Consider the following 21274-nt stretch of genomic DNA (forward strand, 5'->3'; position numbering starts at 1 on the left):
TAGGAATAGTGTCCAGGACCAAATCAATCGCAAAGTTGATTTCCCTCTCCAGTAGTAATCTTGGTAACTCTTTGAGGAATACGTCTAGAAAAGTCTTTTACCACTAGTAAGTCCTCCAAACTTATCCCATCCACTAGGGTATCAATTACATGAGAAAGATACCCTTTGCAACCCTTTTTGAGCAAACACAGGGTAGTAAGGGCAAAAATTAAACCTCATAAAGGTTTCTTGCACTCTCCATGGAACATTACATTTGGTAAGCCCAGATGCCTAAACGTCATTTCTTTCTTATAGAAATCCATAGAGGCATAATTTGTAGCAAACCAATCCATACCTAGAATCACATCGAATGCAAAAAGATTCAACAGGATCATGTCTACTTCCATCATTTGGTCCTTAATGCAGAAAAGACAACCTTTAAGCATTTGCTAAGCCATAGTGGCTCTCCTAGTCCTACAGACTATTGGATGAGGCCTTCATCTGATGCTTATGTTAGTCTTGATGCTGTTGCATTAATCCAGATGAATCACCTGCAGCTTAAGTTGCGTGTGAACTTTGACCCCCTAAAACCATTGGCCTATTGAGCTTGTGGGCCAACTCCCAAAACTCCCGTGCTGCCTTGTAGATAGAGGCAATCCCTCTTCATATGGCCCGATTGCAAGCATTGAAAGCATACACTATCCCATTCACATGGCCAACCGTGTGACTTACCATAAATGCTACTAGCTCGTCTAGAAATGCCTTCAAAATTAGACCTTCAGAAAGGGTTAATACTACCATTTATCAAATATCCAGTTGTCTATAGAAAATGATGGCCCTTCTACATCGAGCTATGTTAGGGCTTGGTTCATTACTACTCCGTCCTCCACTGTCAGAGGAGCTCGAACTATAATTCTTTTTAGTTGACCTAGCTACGGGCTCCTGAGTAGGCACCTTTAAATGACCTATGCCTTGATATGCACATTAAGATCTGTCTTTCAACTTCAAGCATGGCATCTCGCACAGACTAATAAGGTAGGTGCGCCTCCCTAGAAATATTCAGAGCAATATTCTCATTCAAGCCATCTATAAACCTTGCCTTTTTGCTAGCATCATCTGGAATTAAACAGGTACAAAACTCAGATAACTCCTGGAACTTCCTTTCATACTCGGAGAATGTCATATGTCCTTCATTCAACCTTTTAAATTTTCTTCTTCGCAGTCCATGGAAAGTAAGAGGGCAATAGTCTGTGGTGAACACATTCTTGAATTGCTCCCAAGTATGATGTCTCATCGTCTTTTCTATTCTCTATCACTTCCTAGCATCTACTTCTAGCATAAAGCCTTTTATCTTGATTCGATCCTCATCAAGACATTGCATCCCTTCTTATGAGAATCCGCCCGCACCCGCACAACTAACAACTCGCTGAGGTGCCTACTCAATACGAATGAAGACCGAGCTTATCATTAAGATTCAAGCTAGGAGGTTTAAGGAAAACCTTACTACCTTTATACAACAAATAGTTCATTCTCAAAAGGGCTTATCCATACTTGAAGATACAAGGCCTGTTTTAAGCGTACAAGTGGTGGAGGCTCATACAGACCCAGGTAGCTATTTTCGTGCAAATATGGACTCCCGACAGCATGAAATGGTTTCAATACTTCATGGATTCAATGAATATCTAAGAATTCATGGAATCAAGTCAAGGCAGCATCAAAGGAAAGCAAAATGGGCTTGTGCGCATAGGAGGAGTTTTGACCAGTTTTACTGTATTTTGCTGCTGGCTTTACTATATTTTGGTGGGTTGGATTTTTCTCTTTGATCCAAGCAAGGGCAACGTGTAGGTGTAACATCCCGCCCCGAAGTGCATTAGAATTTTCTCATGTTGATCAAGGTTGACCAGGTTTGACCATCATTGACCGAGAAGGGTCAAACTTTGACTTTTTGATTCGACAATAATTCTAGGTTGATCGAGACACCATTATGAAGTACGCATCGACATGAGTCCGTAGACTAGTAGCACGTTAGAAACAGAGCTACGGTTTGAAAGTTATGAGTAAAACAAGTTGATGTCTGAATTGTCCGAGGGTGCCGGAGTTGACTTCTTATTTTTGTGAAATTGAGATTTAAATCATACATGGTTGTGAAGTACTCATCGATACAAGTTTGTGAACTAGTGGTACATCCGATTCGGACATGTGGTTTTAAAGTTATGGACCTGCAAAGTTTTTCAAACAAAATATTATTTTAATATTATTTTTTTAACATGTGAACAGTATATGCCACGTGTAACTTAGTATATGGCTGTGTCACGATGAGAGAATGCCACATGTCAAACACAAGTAAATGATATATTATATTAATATTGTTATTATTTTATATATTATACTATTATAATATTATTTTAATATTTTAATATTATTTATTTATTTCTTTTTTTTAATTTTCTTTTTCTTTTTCTTTATTTTTCTTTCTTTCCTGTGGTGGGGGGGAGGGGAAAACAGCCCAGGTGGCCTCGTTTCTTCTTCTTCTTCCTTCTTCTTCCTTATTCTTCCTCTACTTTCCTTCTTCCTTTAATTTCTCCTCTCGAGTCCCTCACGATTTCGTGGGTTCTAGCTGCCGGAAGCCACACACACTGGACAGGTGGAAAGCTAGTGGAAAACCTAACCGGTACCCGAAAGGACAAGGTCGACCGTCGCTGGACGCACCTAGATCGGGCCTCCGTCGTCGGTGACAGTAAATTTAGTTTTTCTGTGATCCGGTCATCACCCGGCCAAATTGATACTCCTTTCTAATATTTTAGGGCCCTCTGAGCTCAATTTTGAGGTCCTTTCAGCTCAGTTCCTCGTTGTTTGATAGATATGAGATGTTGAACTTTGCCGAAATTTCCTGTCCATTTTGCCCATCACCACCAATCGAATTGAGCCCAACGAAAGTCAGTAACGTATTCCGGGTTTCTTTAGCTTCTTATATGCACTTCATTTTTAAATGATGATGGAGTATTTTGAAAGATGCCATTTTTGTATAAAATATTATTATTTTAATTTGATAGCCTAAAAAATGTATATGTGTAGTATTTAAATAATGATTTATATTGGAGATGCCAGATGCATGTTGAATTGAATAAGTATGGCTTTGAAATAATATTTTGGAAAGTTTAGGAAGTTGTAGTTTTAAGCTGCTATTAAATTATTAGTATTAAATTATTGTTAATTTTACTGTGAGGTTATAGTATCTATTAGAATATATTTTCTTATACTTATTTATATGTGAAATTGTGAAATTATATGTTAATTAAATGATATATGTTGTGAATTGATCTGAAGGTTGAGGAATTAATTGTGTTCAATTACCGTGATAACAAAAATATATTATGTGTTTGATTATTTACTTATTCATGGAATTGAATTATTGTGGGAAAGAATAGTTGGATGAAATTATGATTTAAATTTTATTAAGTTTATTGTTGATTTAAATGTTGAAATTTTGGTGCATAAGTAATGCATTTATGTAACAACCCAGTCCACCTGCATGTGATATTATCCGTTTGGGTCCAGCTCTCATGGTTTTATCAAAACGCATCGCAAGGGGAATGTCAGGACCCATCCAAAATTCCTCACCGGAATCCTAGACAAGCCCTGATCCCAGGAAAACCCTACCGGACCTTCCAATGGAAAATTCGGCAGAATCTCCCATAAGGGTTGGACTTACCACAAATTTCCTGCACTGAAAACACACTTTTATATACATCCCCTTATTCCACCCACATTACTTCAATTTAATTCCACAAATGGCAGCACTTCGAAAACAAATTAAATAAAAGGCATATAATGGAATTAATTTAGTAAACAACCAATTAAAATATACCATCATAGATTCTCGTCTGCCCACACCACCCACTTAGTGCTACGCATGTCAAATACACTTTAAATATCTTTTTACAAATATGCCAATGCGTAACATAGAAAGAAAGATAAAGCAACATCACATTAACAATCAAGAAAAAAACTATAACAAACGTTTTAATGATGATGGTATTGATGTAACTTGCTTGAGGGCTATTATATTCCCGCACATATATTAATATAACTTGCCTGAGGGTTGTCATATTCCCATGCATATATTAATGTAACTTGCCTGAGGGCTATCTCACCTACCCAAAGGCTACCACTTGTCCGAGAACTACTATATTTGCCTGATGGCTATCTTTCTTGCCCGTAGGCTGTGATACTTATCCGAAGGTACCATATGGTAGTAGTAATAATAAAAATAATAACAAAATTAAAATTAAAGATCTCATAATAATGTTAATAAAAATAAAAATAATAATCAATAATAACAACTATAACTATAATAATGATAATAATAGAAATTGAAATTACAATAAAAATAATCATTATAATAATAATAACAATCCCGATAACAGTGACAATAATGATTAAATAAATAGTTAAATACAGTTAATAGTAACAAGAATATAATAACATCGATTAATAATATTAGTAAGAAATTAAATCACAAATAGATAACATAACATAAATACATAAAATCATATATTAAAATCCATAGCTTAAAATGAAATATGCATGCTTGCAATGGAGATACGTACGATACCTTCTAACATGCTACATGATCCATGATTCCAGCTGTCGCCGGCATTTTACTACCAATACAAACCAGGGTGGTTGCCTATATGGGCCGTCCGATCCCCTGGACTTGTAGGCAACATGGTTATGAGGCTAGCTCTACATGGACCACATTTGTTTGCCGCCTCCGTATGGTGCGGTATATACAGTATAATATCAAATAATATAACATACAAATATATGTACGAACATATATAAAAAAAAATAAAAATACTTGATGCACCATACTATATACCAGTGGTGCCCGAAGGTACCCAGCGTCTCAATCACCGACTGACAGGAGGTTAAAGAGAGAAACTTGCATGCGGTCGCTTCGGCGTCCCGACAGCGTTGCTGCTTAAACCGTCATCCCGGCCATGGAGGGGGGCGGCTTATGGCCAATATCAAACTTGCCTGCCCTCGGTCCGATGGCAACTCACGTGAGACATTACAACTTGCGCGCTTATCATAATCACATATACAATACAGAGCACCAGTACGTGTATAGGTGCATCTTAAAAAAACTATAAATTTTGTAATATTATAAAATATTAAATTTAGATAATATATAATCCAATTCATATGCTTTTATCAAATACATAAACAATAATAATAAATAATAAATAATCAAATATACGGATATTCTTGATCACAATAATTTAATATAATTATCTTTTTTCTTCTCAAACCTTCAATTCAGTTTATAACAAAATTATCATCAAGGCCACATACAAGTAAAGATACAAAAATACATTAGAGATATAGCAATACAGTTTATTATAAGTCATCCATAGCTGTCTACGTATATATTCACATATATATATTTAGATTTTCACACATTTAAATATATGTACACGGTAAAACTTTTAACAAACAATTTAACAAGCGCAATGTCCAGATATCTATGTATACATACATTTTGATATGCATAAACAAAGGCTTCAACAATATATATTTATACATATATATATATATATATATATACATATATATATATATATATACATATATATACCCATTCACACATCTCAATACATATTCACATATCACCATGTATTTATATACATTACAGCACAGGTATATATATATATATATCATGCATGTATTTATCTATATCCCCATACACATGTATACAGAAAAAAAAAAAAGAAAAAAACACACACACACACACATATATATATATATAATAGACAATTTAATTTAAATCTCCATTTTTCATATTTAATTTAATAATTTAATAAAAAAATAACAGCTTCTCAAATAAACATCCATAATTTACAAACAAGATGTCAATGCGAAGCTAAGGATATGGAGAATACGATTCTGACCTTTGATTGGCTTGAAACTGCCGGCGGTGGCTGAAATTTTCGTCGGAAGCCGCTGCTGACTTGCCCCTCCTTTGTACGCCATGAAGGAGCTCGAATTGGAGAAAAAAAAGGTCACCATTAGCTTCAGAGGATCCAAATTAAGGGAAAGGGATCGAGAACATAGTCAGAAACGGCGGGAATCCGATGACCAGATGGGCTGCTGCCGCCGGCTTCCATGGCGGTTTCCCGGCGCATCAATGCCTTCCCCGGTGACCAGATCACACTTTGACGAAGCTCACATGATGGGCTACCGGTTGGTGTGGTCGGTGCAGCTTGGGTGCGCCGAAACACGGCGGATTCGGCTGAAGAGAGAGAGAGAGAGACGGCTGCCGCCGCTTCCACCAAATTTGACAGCCAAGCTCGCTGGCAGCTGGGCTATGCCTATGGCCGACGCGTCTAAGCAATGGGTGGCCAGAAATGATGAAGGCCGATGGACCCGAGGGAGAGAAGAAAGAAAAGAGAAGAAAGAAGAAGAAGGTTCCTGGGGGGCTCCCTTTTTCCCACATGGGGAGAAGAAAAACAGAAAAAAGAAAAAAGAAAAAGAAATAAAAAGAAAATAAAATAAAATAATTAAATAATATTATTGTATAGAATTAACCATAGTTGACATATGGCATCTCACCGTTGTGACACATGGCACCTTTTATTAAGTCACACGTGGCATACTGTTCAGATATTTAAAAATAATATTAAAATAGTATTGTATTTGAAAAACTCTACGGGTCCATAACTTTCAAACCACATGTCCAAATCGGACGTGCCACTAGTCTATGAACTTGTATCGATGAGTACATCACAACCATGCATGAGTCAAAGCTTAACTTTGCATGAACAAAAAGTCAACTCAGGCACCCCTTGGACAGTTTGGACCTTAACGTTTTTTGCTCATAACTTTCAAACTGTAGCTCCATTTTCAACGTACTACTAGTCTATGAACTCGTGACAACGTGTACTTTTTAACGGTACCTTGGTCAATGTAAAATTTCATCACGACCTAAAAGTCAACATTTGACCCCTTCTCAGTCAACGACGGTCAAATCCGGTCAACCTTGGTCAAATTTGAGAAATTTCCGGTGTACTTTAGGACGGGGTGTTATAGGAAAGGTATCTACACCCTCTTTTAAGGCATGCTTCGTTCCCCTTTCCAACCGATGTAGGATCTCACAATCCTCCCCCCTTGGGGTCCAGCATCCTCGCTGGCACACCGATTCGGGTACTGGCTCTGATACCATCTGTAACAACCCAATCCACCCGCATGTGATATTGTCCGCTTTGGGCCCAGCCCGCACGATTTTGTCAAAACACGCACAAGAGAAAGGTATCCACACCCTCTTTTAAGGCATGCTTCATTCCCCCTTTCAACCGATGTGCGATCTCATAATTTATGTGATTTTAGTTATGTAAGAATTTTTATATTGTTTGGTGAAAATTGATTTAATGGATTTGAAGAAAAATATTTATTTAAATTTAGTGTTTCAAAAATATATATATATATATATTTATATATTTATTTATTTATTTATTTATTCATAAACTTGATTTTATCTTATTTTATCGAAACTTATTATTTTAATAATACTATAAAAATTTATAGCTTTTAGATGCACCATACACGTATCGGTGTTCTGTAGTTGTGGATGTGAGTAACGTGTTGATGGAGCGTGATGAGCGTGCAGGTTTATACTCTCCCGTGGTTGCCACCGGACCGAGGGCAGGCAAGTTTGATATTGGCCATTGCCGCCCCCCTCTGTGGCCGGGATTGAGTTTTTCGCATTGGTGCTGCTAGGACACCAGAGTGGCCTGGATGTCGGTTTTCTCTCTATAACCTTCCCATCAGATGGTGCCTTGGGACGTTGGGCATCGTAGGACACCACTGGTATATAGTATGTGCATTAAGTATCCTTTGTATATATATATATATATATAATTTATATTTGTATGTATCATACTGTATGGGGATAGCAATCCGATGTGGTCCATGAAGAGGTAGCCTTGTAACTGTGTTCCCTACGAGTCCAGGGGATTGGACGGTCAATCTAGGCAACCACCCAGGACTGTATTGGTAGCAGTGTATCGGCGACAGCTGGAATCATGGATTGCGCAGCATGTTGGAGGGTATCGTTTGTACCCCTGATACGAGCGTATATTCAATAATATATTTTGAATTTTAAAATATTATTTGACCTCGTACTATTCTATCTATTCATAACCTGAGTTTCTAACATTATACTTAATTACTTTTATTGTCATTACTATCATTAATATTATTCTTATTATTAATATTACAATTATTATTTATCATAATTATGTTTACAATTATTTTCATTATTACTAGTATTATCATCATCATTATGATTATTAATTTCTTTTTTTTAGTTTATTATTATCATCATATGATATAATCTAGATAAGTATCACAGCCTACGAGCAAGAAAGATAGCCATTAGGCAAGTATAATAGTCATTGGACAAGTGGTACTCTTTGGGCAGGTGAGATAGTCCTTGGGACAACTGTGATTATGTAATAGCCATTGGACAAGTGATTACCTTCGAGCAAATATGACAGATGATATTAGTACTATTTTTATCAGGAAAATGATTGCTATTATTATTATTATTGTTGTTGTTGATGTGATGATTGTTTTACTTTTCTTCCTATATTACACATCGGTATATTTTGTAACACAATATTTGAAATGTATTTGAAATGTACGGCAATAAGTGAGTGGTGTGGGCGGACGTGAATGATTAAAAGTATAATTGGTTGTTTATTTAGTTGATTATTCCTATTGCATATATATACATATGTGTTTTATATAAATTGTTATCGAAGTGCTGGTATTGTAGAAATTATTGCAGTAAGGTGGGAGAGATAAGATGGTACCATATAGGAGTGCATTTTCGTGCAGGTAAATTTTGGGCATGTTTTACCCTTAGGGGAGATGTTGCCGGATTTTTCATAGGACGGTCCGGTAGGGTTTTCCTGGGATCAAGATTTGTCTAGGGTTCCGAGAAGGGATTTTGGACGGGTCCTGATAGTTGGTATCAGAGCTCTAGGTTCTGTTACCCTTGGGGTTTCTGGATTCGATGTGGTGGTGCACCTCAAATGGTTAGTCATCACCATATGCTTATGGTCGGTGAGGGGATGTAATAATTGAGTAGATGGTGAAGGGTTGTAAGCCATACTCGTAATGAGAGACTTCGAATGTGTTTTTCGACAAGTTACTTAGCTACTATCAAAAAAAGAGATTGACTTCGCCACCGAATTAACTTCGAACACCGACCTATTTCCTTATAGCCATACCGTGTGGCTCCATCGGAGTTAATGGAGTTGAAGGATCAACTGCATGATTTGGTAAATAAGGTTTCACTAGACCAGGCATATCATTGTGAAAGGCACCTATTCTATTGTGGAGAAGAAGGATGATTGCCGAAGGTCGTGTATCGACTACCAACAAATTAGTAAGATGACTACCCATGATCAATGCCCGTTGCCAAGTATGAATGTGTGTAGATCAACCCCAAGGTGTCAAGGTATCTCCAAGAACGATTTAAGGATTAAGTATCATCAATCGAGAATTTAAGAATCGGACATCGTTGAGTTCAAATAGGGAGATCCTAAAGGAAGCATGCAATTCGATGTATACGATACACCTCAAAAGTATGAAGATGCATCGAACGCTTACTAAGTACTATTAATGGTTTGGCAGGATAGAGGAAGTTACAGAATTCGAATCAAGATACTTAAGTTGCCGACAAGTGAAAGCAGGAAATAGAAACGTTCAAGATAGCTTCAACCCCTTGCCTATTCCTGTGTTGAAGTGGGAAGATCTCAACATGGATTTAGTGTTCAAACTACTGTCCATAATGAAAAGGTATAGCGACATTTGGATAATCATCAACCAAGTTAGAGTACTTCTTATCTATGCGAGAGTGGTTCTCATTGGGACAAGTTGGCCGAGCTGCTCGTAAAGCATATTATCGGTCTACACGAAGTGTTGATCACCATTACGTCTAAATGAGATTTGCACTTTTACTTCACAACTATGGTGGAAGTTAGCAGGTGCACTTGGAGCAAGGCTCTATACGGAAGGCAGTGTCGGACCCCACTATGTTGGAGTGAAGTGGGTAAAGAGAAGCACCATATGGCAACCAATGTGATTGCATCCGAATGCCTATGGATGACTATAAATAAGGTGAGGGTCATTCGTGAAAGTTTAAAGGCTGCTCAAGATCGACAATAGGGTTACGTTGATGTGCGTAGAAAGGATCTTGCACCCAAAAATGGAGATTAGATTTTCTTAAACTTGTCTTCGTGGATGAGAGTAGTATGCTTTGGCTGACGAGAGAAGCTAAGTTCTCGCTGTATTGGTCATTACAAGGTTACCGTGAAAATTGGTTTTATGGCGTACAAGTTAGCATTTTTGGTAGAGTTAACATGGTATGTAATGTATTTCACACATCACCGCAACAAAAAAGACATTGGAGATCTATTGCATGTGTTCAAGACTCCCAACATTGGATTAAGAGAATATCCATCATACGTGGAGCAACCAATATAGATTTTAAATAACGAGGAACGTGTATTGGTCGATAAGATTATTTCTCAAGTCAAAGTCTTGTGACGGATCCACCTACTCAAGGAAGCAACGTGGGGGCTCGAGGTGTAGATCCGTGACCATTATTCTTATATGTTTCAGTGACGTAGGAAATTTTGAGGATGAAATTTTTGTAAGGGGGGAAGGTTGTAACATCCCGTCTCGAAGTAAATTAGAATTTTCTCATGTTGATTAAGATTGATTGGGTTTGATCGTTGTTGACTGAGAATGGTCAAACTTTAACTTTTTGACTTGGCAAGAATTCTAGGTTGATCTAGACACCATTATAAAATACGCATCGACACAAGTCCGTAGACTAGTAGCATGTTGAAAATGGAGCTACGGTTTGAAAGTTATGAGTAAAACAAGTTGATGTCCGAATTATCTGAGGGTACTGGAGTTGACTTTTTATTTTTGTGAAATTGTGACATTATATGTGGATTAAATGATATATGTTGTGAATTGATCTGAAGGTTGAAGAATTAATTGTGTTAAATTACCATGATAACAAAAATATATTATGTGTTTGATTATTTACTTATTCATGGCATTGAATTATTGTGGAAAAGATTAATTGGATGAAATTATGATTTAAATTTTATTAAGTTTACTGTTGATTTAAATGTTGAAATTTTGGTGCATAAGTAATGCATTTATGTGATTTCAATTATGTAAGAATTTTTATATTGTTTGGTGAAAATTGATTTAATGGATTTGAAGAAAAATATTTATTTAAATTTAGTATTTCAAAAAAAAATATATATATATATAAATTAATTAATTTATTTATTTATTCATAAACTTGATTTTATCTTATTTTATCGAAGCTTATTATTTTAACAATACTATAAAAATTTATTGCTTTTAGATGCACCATACACGTACCGATGTTCTGTAGTTGTGGATGTGAGTAGCGCTCTAGTAGAGTGTGATGAGCGCGCAGGTTTATACTCTTCCGTGGTTACCATTGGACCGAGGACAGACAAGTTTGATATTGGCAGTAGCACCAATTTAATTACTAACAATAATATCAGATTAAAAAAAATCATTAAATAAACAAAAATAATAATAATTAGGAAACTAAGAATTTAATAATCCCCAAGGTAAATTAAGGAATTTAAGAAAATATCTAGAAATATAATTTTCTCTTAAAACCCTTACTAATTCACTTAATCTAAAAGATTCCCCTCTTTGAAAATCATTTTTCACAAAAACTCACAATTTTGTACCCCGAATATTTTAATATTTTATGGGAAATAAAAATAAAAATAAAAATAAATTAAGATAAAGTGAAATAAAATAAAATTTAAATAAGATTAAAATGGAACAAAATATTATTTAGATTAATGTCCCAAAAATATTTGTTTAATATAAATAATTAAAATTAAGGTAAAAATAAAATAATATGGTATAATAAATATTATATTCAAACAATTAAATAAATTTAACAAATGAGTAATGAAATGGTTTAAATCCATATTGTAAATAAATTAAAAAAAATTTCTAAAATCATTTTTAAAACATGTATCAAGTGTTTACCTAATGCACTGCATTATATATAGAGTGGTGCTAGGTGGAACTTGATGTCTTAAGCACTACCTGACAAAGAAATAATGAGAAAAATCTACAATCAGACACTTTGGTGCCCCAAAGCCTCCAATGCTAATAACCTACCAGCATACAATTAAGAGGAGGATGACTAATGCTTACTGTGCAAAATACCTATCAGATCTTTACTTGTCGGATCTTTCGTACTTAGCTCTCATATGATGACTAAATAATACCCGTGCACTAATCAAGAAATATGACAGTACAGAATACTAGATTATAATTGGAATAGTTTTATTACTCCAAAAAAATCTTTTTCTTTTTTTTTGAAAAGTAATTCAAGATTTTTCTTGTTCCTATATAATTCTCATGTTTATGAATGCGAATCCAACTTACTTTTTCTCTGTAACCGATCTTCTCATTTATGATTAACATCTTCTGGGGTATTTATTGAGAGAATTTATTTGTATGGAAAAATAAAACATCATGTACAAGAAGGCATGGTGCATCTCAAAACAATAAAAATGTACAGATTTACATTTTTATAAACTTACCGTAACAACTTACCAAACCCATAAAAAAATTACCTAATTAATCTAAAAGGCATTTATGAAACTTACAACCTTTTTACTATAAATAATTTATCAAAGAAATAAATATAAGTAAAATTTATATACCACCAAATCAGTTTTTATTACTCAGATCTTAGTTAAACATTTTTCTTACAAAAATATTTGTAAAAAAAGATATTATAATCAAACATATGCAAAATAATAATGATGATTTTCCTTAATTAATTTACACCATATTTAACAAAAACTATAGTAGCATAAATAAAATAAATTAATCCCCAAAAATATACTTTTGGAAAATGTATGGGTCACTCATGATCCCGAGTGGGATCTATCCCTCTAAGTGCACGAACGCCTAAAATATCAACAAAAATACAATATCCATTAAAATAATATTTCTATCAGGGATTATACACACAATTTACCCAGGGAGTTAACACAAATCTTGACCAAAACTAGCAATATATATATATATATATATCAAAATGAAGCATAGGGTACAAGGATCGTTAATCGGCCATTACTTAGCAGATCGTGTCAGTGATTGCTAGGATCCGGCCTAGAAGACCCCATCAACTTAATTTTCTAAATCTTGCAAGCTAGCTCGAATTGAGCCACTTGGATCTTGGATTTTGGTTTAAGAAGGTCAACATTGGTGGAAAAGTGGTGGGTCAGTCAGGAACTTGCTGTAGTTGAGTGAAGCGACGAGCCCCTCCATTATTGGAAAATGTCTCTGACATTGGCTCATTGGCTATCCACCAGCTATGAAAATTTAGAGAAAGGTGATGGTGATGCCGATGTAGCAAAACAGTCGCTAGGGAGAGAGAGAGAGAGAGAGAGATCAACCTACAAAGCCAACAGTTGCCACTTCCAAAAACTACCCCGATCCTAGTGCATTATTGGTGATCTAACCAAGATTTTTGATTGGGCAGTCAGGTTTGAAGAATCTTCACGATTGGGTGGCACATGTGGCACAATGGCCAGAGATGGGGTAACTTAAAGGTAGTCGGAAAATCCTCTCTCTTCTCTCTCTCTCTTCTCCCTATCTCCTCCCTCCTTTCTCTCTTTCTCTCTCTCCCCCAAGTGACCCAATTAAAAGCCACTTTTGGTGCCACTTTGCCCTCATTGGATTGGTTGGGGTACTGACATATGGCATGTGTCAATGAAGGTCTAATCACCACATTTTACACATACGTTAAAAATAGATTTGGTAAAGCTAGTTATGGAAAAAAAAAATTAAAACTTTATAGATTCTTAACTTTTCAACCATAAGTCCAAATTAAGCATACTACTAATCCACACTTACAACGACATGTTCTATACAATGGAACATAAGTCAAACCAAAATCTATACAAATGAAAAGTCAAATTCAGGCTTACTTGATCAGTTTAGTCTATACCTTATTTTGATCATAACTTTTTAATCTCAGCTCTAATCTTGGCATGCTATCTACAAATTTCGGCCAATACTACTTCACCATAGTGCCTTGGTCAAAGCAAAACTTCTCTCACAGCAATAGGTCAATTATGAGGCCTACTTGGTCAATCCGGATCAATTTTGGTCAAACTTAGTCAAAGATAAAAAAATTTCCAATACCCCTTGGTACGAGGTGTTACATGTTTGTCTTTCATGTCAAAGGTTAGTCAGATGGAGCAATAAAAGACTTTTTGCAACAACTATCAACCTATTTCATTTAGAAATTCTCTTTTACTATCTTAGTTTAGTACTTAAAAAAATTTAACATTTTTTGTTTTTAGAGTGATATAGAAAATAAGGGTTTACAAAGAAGTGCTTTACAGTTATGGAATACCAACTTGTGTCTTTCTTTCGCCTGCAATTGAACAGCTTTAGAAAGAAAGTTAGCTGTACTGCACATGTATTATTTGCAAATAATGTATGTCAAAAATTTCAAATATGCAGATAGAGGAAAACATTCTTGTTTGGAATGGGAAACACAGTACAAAATCATTTTGGGAATCACTTAAGGGCTGCTTTACCTCTATGAAGATTCTTAGCTTAGGATTATTCGTTGAAATTTGAAAGCAGTAATATTCTGCTAAATGAAAACATGAATCCCAAAATTTCAAATTTTGGTCAAGCAAATCTATTCTATGGAAGCAAAAGTCAAGGCAAAACAAATCAGATTTGTCGTACTTTGTACATCAAAAGTGTGTCTTTTGTATGCTTAATAGTAGTCTTGGGTACTACATAATAGTAGTCTTCGGTACTACAAATACATAATAGTAGTCTTGGGTACAAAAGTAAGATGCTTTCATAACAAACCCTACCAAAAATCTATATTTGTGAATTCTTTTTTATTTTATATGTTAAAGAGTTATAACTTTCTTTTATGTTTTTTACTTTGCATGCATTGGATACATAGCACTAGAGTAAGCTAAGAATGGGAACTTCCTACTAAATTAGATGTGTATAGCTTTGATGTTTTAGTCTTGGAAATTATTACAGGTTGAAAAAGCTCAAGTTTTTACAATTTAACAAATCTTCAAAGTCTTATGAGTGCAATGATTCTAAGTTTTCACTATATAAAAATTGTTAAGATTTATCTTGTTTTAGAAGTAATCAATGTTTGTACATGCTTCAATTCACTTTGCCACAGGCATGGCAACACTAAGCTAACGGAACAACTTTGGAGCTATGAATCTAGCAATGGATGGTAAATAACCTAGATGTGAAGCTTTACACTGCATCCTGATTAGATTACTATGTGTTCAAGAAGCTGCAGTTGATAGACCCAAATGTCTAAGATTTCTACAATGCTTGGCCTCTCTGTCCTCCAAGGTGCCTTTAAGGCCAGCATTTTTTGTTCAAAGTCCGCACCCTCACAAGCTGACCAAACTAGTTTCTATTGCAATGCCACTAGATGATGGATAAATCGTCTCTAAGCTAGCCATATTTTGGAAGCATCCAAGAATTCAATAAGTAAAAGCAAGATTGTATTATAGGAAGCTGAGGATTTAACTGTCTTAAATGTTGATATGTGCATTTTGTTAGCTTATCATACATAGATTTAAGGATTCTTCCTATTTGATTAAACGTTTTATAGATGGTGACTTTATACGGTATCAAAATCTTGGTATGATGAGGTGTAAGGTCAGTCCTTAAATTTGAAATGCCTTGTACAAAATTCGAAACAGTGCCATACAAGTAAAGCACTTAATATATCCTTCGAAACACCTTCAAAACTCCCATGCAAGCCAGCCACTAACATCTTCTAGTAATCTGATATGAATAAACCTTTTAACAAAAAATAATAATAATAATAACAAAAATAAAGGGAAACAAATACCTTAAGCAATACCATGTGTAAACCTTGAAGTGTTGCAAAGCATGTAAAAATAATTCTTCTTGCAATTCTAGAAACAAAATCATCAGTTAAACTCTTATCATCAATACTTATTTAGAAAATTTATTTTTAGGATCCTTTTCCGATGAAATAGGACCATTTACCAATAAAAAATTTCTAGATTTGATATCAAGATCATTCTGCAGTTCTTGAATCATAAATATTAGAGGGAATAGACCTATTATCAACTAAATTATTTAAATTTTCAATTTTATCATTTTCATTACGTACAACATCAACTTTATTATTTTCATTAAGTCCTAAATTTTTTTTCATGATCTAGATGATGGTCGTTAGTTAAATAGTACATTGAATTTTCCACTAAATAGTCTAAATTTTGTAGTTCTTTAACAACGAATCTATCAAAATGTAAAAACACCTTTTTGAGATTGTATAACCTTTTCAATTTTTCTTGTTTTCTATCATTTTTCACATCAAGATAGTTATTTTTTATAATGCATTTTAATTTTTTATGGCAAAAAGAAAAAAAAAGAAAAAAAAGAAAAAAAGAAGAAGACAAGAAACAATTGGAAAATAAAACAAATACAAAAGTATGTAAAGAAGATTAGAAAAACAGAACCTGATTTAGGTAAAAAAAAAAGATAGAGAGATATATTGGCAAAAGCTTTATAGCTATGTTGTTTATGGAGAAGAACAAAAGTACATAAACAAAATTGTAAATCACATAACTATGGAGAAGATTAAGGATTTTTTTTTTTTCTCTTTGTATTTTTTATAATAAGGAAAAATTTCCTAAAAAGCTATTAATTTTTGTCTGATTCTAGTTAAATCTGAATAATATATTTACTTTTTCAACCAATAGCTTTCCGTAAAATAAGATATAAATATATATATATATATATAGGGTAATTCTATGGTGCGGACCGCACTCAAAGCTGATGTATTTTTTCCAAAAAACGTCGGTTTTGGATGCGATCTGTATGTGGACGGTCCGTACCGTAGAAGCTCTCTCTCTCTATATATATTTAATTAGTTTTGCATATGGTGATATTTACAATGCATTATTATATAGACTACCTTAATCATATTCAATCATATTTAATTGTGATATGAGTTTCAAAATAATAAAAAAATTTTGTTAATTAGTATGCTCTTTTTTCTTTTTTCCAAAAAAATATATATTCATCTAATATTTATATATATTTTGAATCCTTTCATGCCCAAATTTTGTGCCCATTAATTTTGGAAGAATTAAATTTCTTCTAGAAAACTCTTGAAATAGAAAAATACATATATATAACTTGTTATATACCAATGGCTATGGTGCTCACATGATTGCTGTATCCTGCATGATAACACATCTTGCACACCCTCATGGCTGACCCTGGTGAGGTGTTCAGTTTGAATCTCATCCTTCTCTACTAATGTGAGTGTATCACTTGTAATCTTCAATTCCATAAATCTACATTATATTATGTATCTCCATTACTTCAACTTCTAGATCCTAAGAATGAGTAAACTCATTTTGCCACAACTTTTTATTTTATTTTGTTTTGTTTTATTTTATTTTTTTTTGTGTAGTAGACATTTTGACGGACTTAGTGAAAAGGAAACCATACCCTTTTGGCATTACCCATTATAATAGTTAGAAATAGTTTAATCAAAACTTTTTTTTATTATCTAAATATTAATCATAATATTTCTTCAAAAATATTTAAAATATTTTCTTAAAAAATATTAAAAACAATATTCTTCTAAAAATGATTATACATAATATTAACATTAATTAAATGAATTTATTAATTATAGACATTTAAGTAATTTTAATTTCTAGAATCTTTATAGATTTTTCTATAACGCTAATCTGTTTTAATGTAGAGCCTTCTTTTTCCCTTTTAAAAATATTTTCTTAAAAAATATTAAAAACAATATTCCTCCAAAATTTATTAAAAATAATATTAACATTTATTAATTATAGACATTTAGTAATTTTAATTTCTAGAATATTTATAATTTTATTTTATAAAGGTAATTTGTCTTAATGTAGAAATTTTTGGTTTTCCCCCTTTTAACTTGTAAATTTTTGATAATTTGAATGAGTTATACGTGTCAAATAGTTCGTGGGAATTTTATGTAATTTATCCTTAATTTTATGGGTCTTGTGAATTTATATGCCATTATGTAAGACCTGACCTATATATAACACCCGTCCTTATTGGTGGGCTTATCAATTTTTGTCGATATGATCCTCAATTTACTCATCACACTCGATTGATATTTTTTTCAATTTAGCCACCGTACTCTGTATGAGATTTTTTATTCAAAGCTTTCCAAAAGGTTATATATCCTTGTACTACTCTTGTAAGACTGGACACATATGTAACATCCAACCCCCACTGGCGGACTTGTCATTGTCTGCCAATATTGTGCCCAATTTAGCCTGGCACTTTATTGGCAGACTTCTCTCATATGTAACATCCCGCCTCCATTGGCGAACTTGTCATTCTATGCCAATATTGCTCCAAATTTGGCCTCGCACTCTATTGGCGAACTTGTCATCCTTAAACTACTCTCGCCTGAGTATGCTTAACTTCAAAGTTTTTTTCAAACAGTAAAGTCAACTTGTCTGAAAAGGCTTCAGCGTTATGAGAGTGACTGTTATTATATTTGAACCATCCCTTAATCTACACCTGACCAATGTGGGATTGGACATCAGATAACCTATCAATACCCTGCACCCGTCCACACTGATTATCACAATCCACCCTTTTGGGATCCAATATCCTTGCTAGCATACTTATGGAAGAATACAGTCTCTGATACCATTTGTAATACTCCATTTGTAGTAGTAGACCCTGTCATCTCTGCCGATATTGTTCCCAATTTAGGCACCGTACTCTTTATGTGGTCCTTGCTGGCACACTTCCAAGTGGGAACAGGCTCTGATACCATTTATAACACTCCACCTATCCTTAGATTACTCTCCCCTACTTCGAAGTTCTTTCAACCCGTAAAGCCAATTGGTCTAAAAAGGCTTCGATGTTATGAGAGTGACTATTATTATATTTGAACCATCCCTTGATCTACACCTGAACGATGTGAGATTGGACATCATGTAACCTATTTATACCCCAAACCTATCCACACTGGTCATCATAATCCACCCGTCATCACAATCCACCCTCTTGGGGTCCAATATCCTTCCTGGCACACTTTTGGAAGGATACAGTCTCTGATACCATTTGTAACACTACGTCTATACTAATAGACCCTGTCATCTCTGCCGATACTATCCTCAATTTAACCACTGCACTCTTTATGTGGTCCTTGCTGGCACACGTCCAAATGGATACAGGCTCTAATACCATTTATGACATTCCACCTATTCTTAGACTACTCTCGCCTGAGTATGCTTAACTTTGAAGTTCTTTCAAATCGTAAAGCCAATTGGTATGAAAAGGCCTTGGCGTTATGTGAGTAACTATTATTATATTTAAATCATCCCTTGATTTACATATGAACGATATAGGATTGGACATCAGGTAACCTATCAATATCCCATAGCCCTCCACACTGATCATCATAATCCACCCCATCGTCACAATCCACCTTCTTCGAGTCCAATATCCTTGCTGGCACACTCTAGAAGGATACAGTCTGTGATACCATTTGTACTAACAGACCCTGTCATCTCTGCTGATTTTATCCCTAATTTAGCCACCACACTCTTGATATGGTCTTTGCTGGCACACTTCCAAATGGATACACGCTCTGATACCATTTATAACACTCCACATCCACTGGCGTACTTGTTGTCTCTGTCAATATTATCCATAATTTAACCATTGCACTCAGTATATGATTTTTTTATTCAGAATTTCTCGACAGGTCACCCATTTTAAAACTACTTTGCTTTAGCACGCTTAATTTTAGAGTTTTTTTAAATTCTGAAGCCAATTGCTCTGAAAAAGCTTCGACATTATAAGAGTAACTATTATTATATTTGAATCATTTCCTAATTTACAGCTGAATAATGCAGGATTAGATATTATATAGCTTGCTAGAGGCTCGCACTTGCCCAGCAAATAGTAGGTTACCATCAAAGGTTTAGTTTGTTTTTAGCAAACAAATAATTAAAAAAATATTTAAATAAAACTTAATTATCTATCATACCATCATGGATCTTAACAATGACAAACACCATAGATGACAAATAGCTTTTCTTATACATTTAGTTGGTGAATTCCACATGGCATATTTGCAACTCCATGTGCACTTACGATTGGACTCTACTCTCATGCATAGGAGCATACACAGATGCTAAGGTTGGAGGGCTCCAACAATCATAAGCGCACTTCCACTTTGTTTCTTCAAAATTTTCAAGGAGGGAATATTTCATTTACTCTCTTTAGAGTTTGAAATAAATATAAAATATCTTTGGAGTTTCAAATAATGTTATCCATACCTTTAAAGAATCCAAATTACCTTTATGCTCTTATTTTACTTAAATTACTTTCAAAATTACTATTATTTTTCTATTTTTTATTTTTTGTAATAATTAATTTGAAAACTCCAAAGTTTTGTTCATCTATTTTTTAATTAATTTTATTTAAACTATAAGTGATAAGTTTTTAGTTTGAAAAAAGAAAAAACTATGTGATGATTTTAATAAGAAAAGTGTTTTTAACAAAGTGATAATTTGTCAAATATATTTTAATAAATATATTAAAATGTGTTATAGTTTGTCAAATATATTCAACTAAATATATTATAATTTTTCAATATATTTATCTAAATAATTTTATCACATATAAAATTACTTTTAAAAGTTTATATAATCAAAATTATCATATAGTTATACATGTATATATATAAAAGGAAGATTCTCACATAATTTAAATAAAAATTAATTAAAAATATAAAAGAAACTTTGAAGTTTTCAAATTAATTATTGCAAAAAAATAAACAAATAAAAGGAATTTTGAAAGTAATTTAATTTAAGGATATAAAAGTAAGTTAAATTCCTTTAAAGGGTGTGGATGATGTTATAAAAAACTTGAAGGATATTTTTGTATTTATTTCAAATCTTAGGAAGTGTAAATAAAATATTCCTTTTTTATTTATTTCAAAATCTTAGAAAGTGTAAATAAAATATTCCTTTTGGGCAATGCATAGAGTAAAACGAAACACCCCATTTGATGAGAAAAACTTGGTTGTGACCAATTGTATGAGCTGTATGTTGTGGTATGTCTCCCACTC

This window comes from Ziziphus jujuba, chromosome 4, assembly GCF_031755915.1.
Source record: "Ziziphus jujuba cultivar Dongzao chromosome 4, ASM3175591v1".
In the NCBI taxonomy this organism is placed as follows: Eukaryota; Viridiplantae; Streptophyta; class Magnoliopsida; order Rosales; family Rhamnaceae; genus Ziziphus; species Ziziphus jujuba.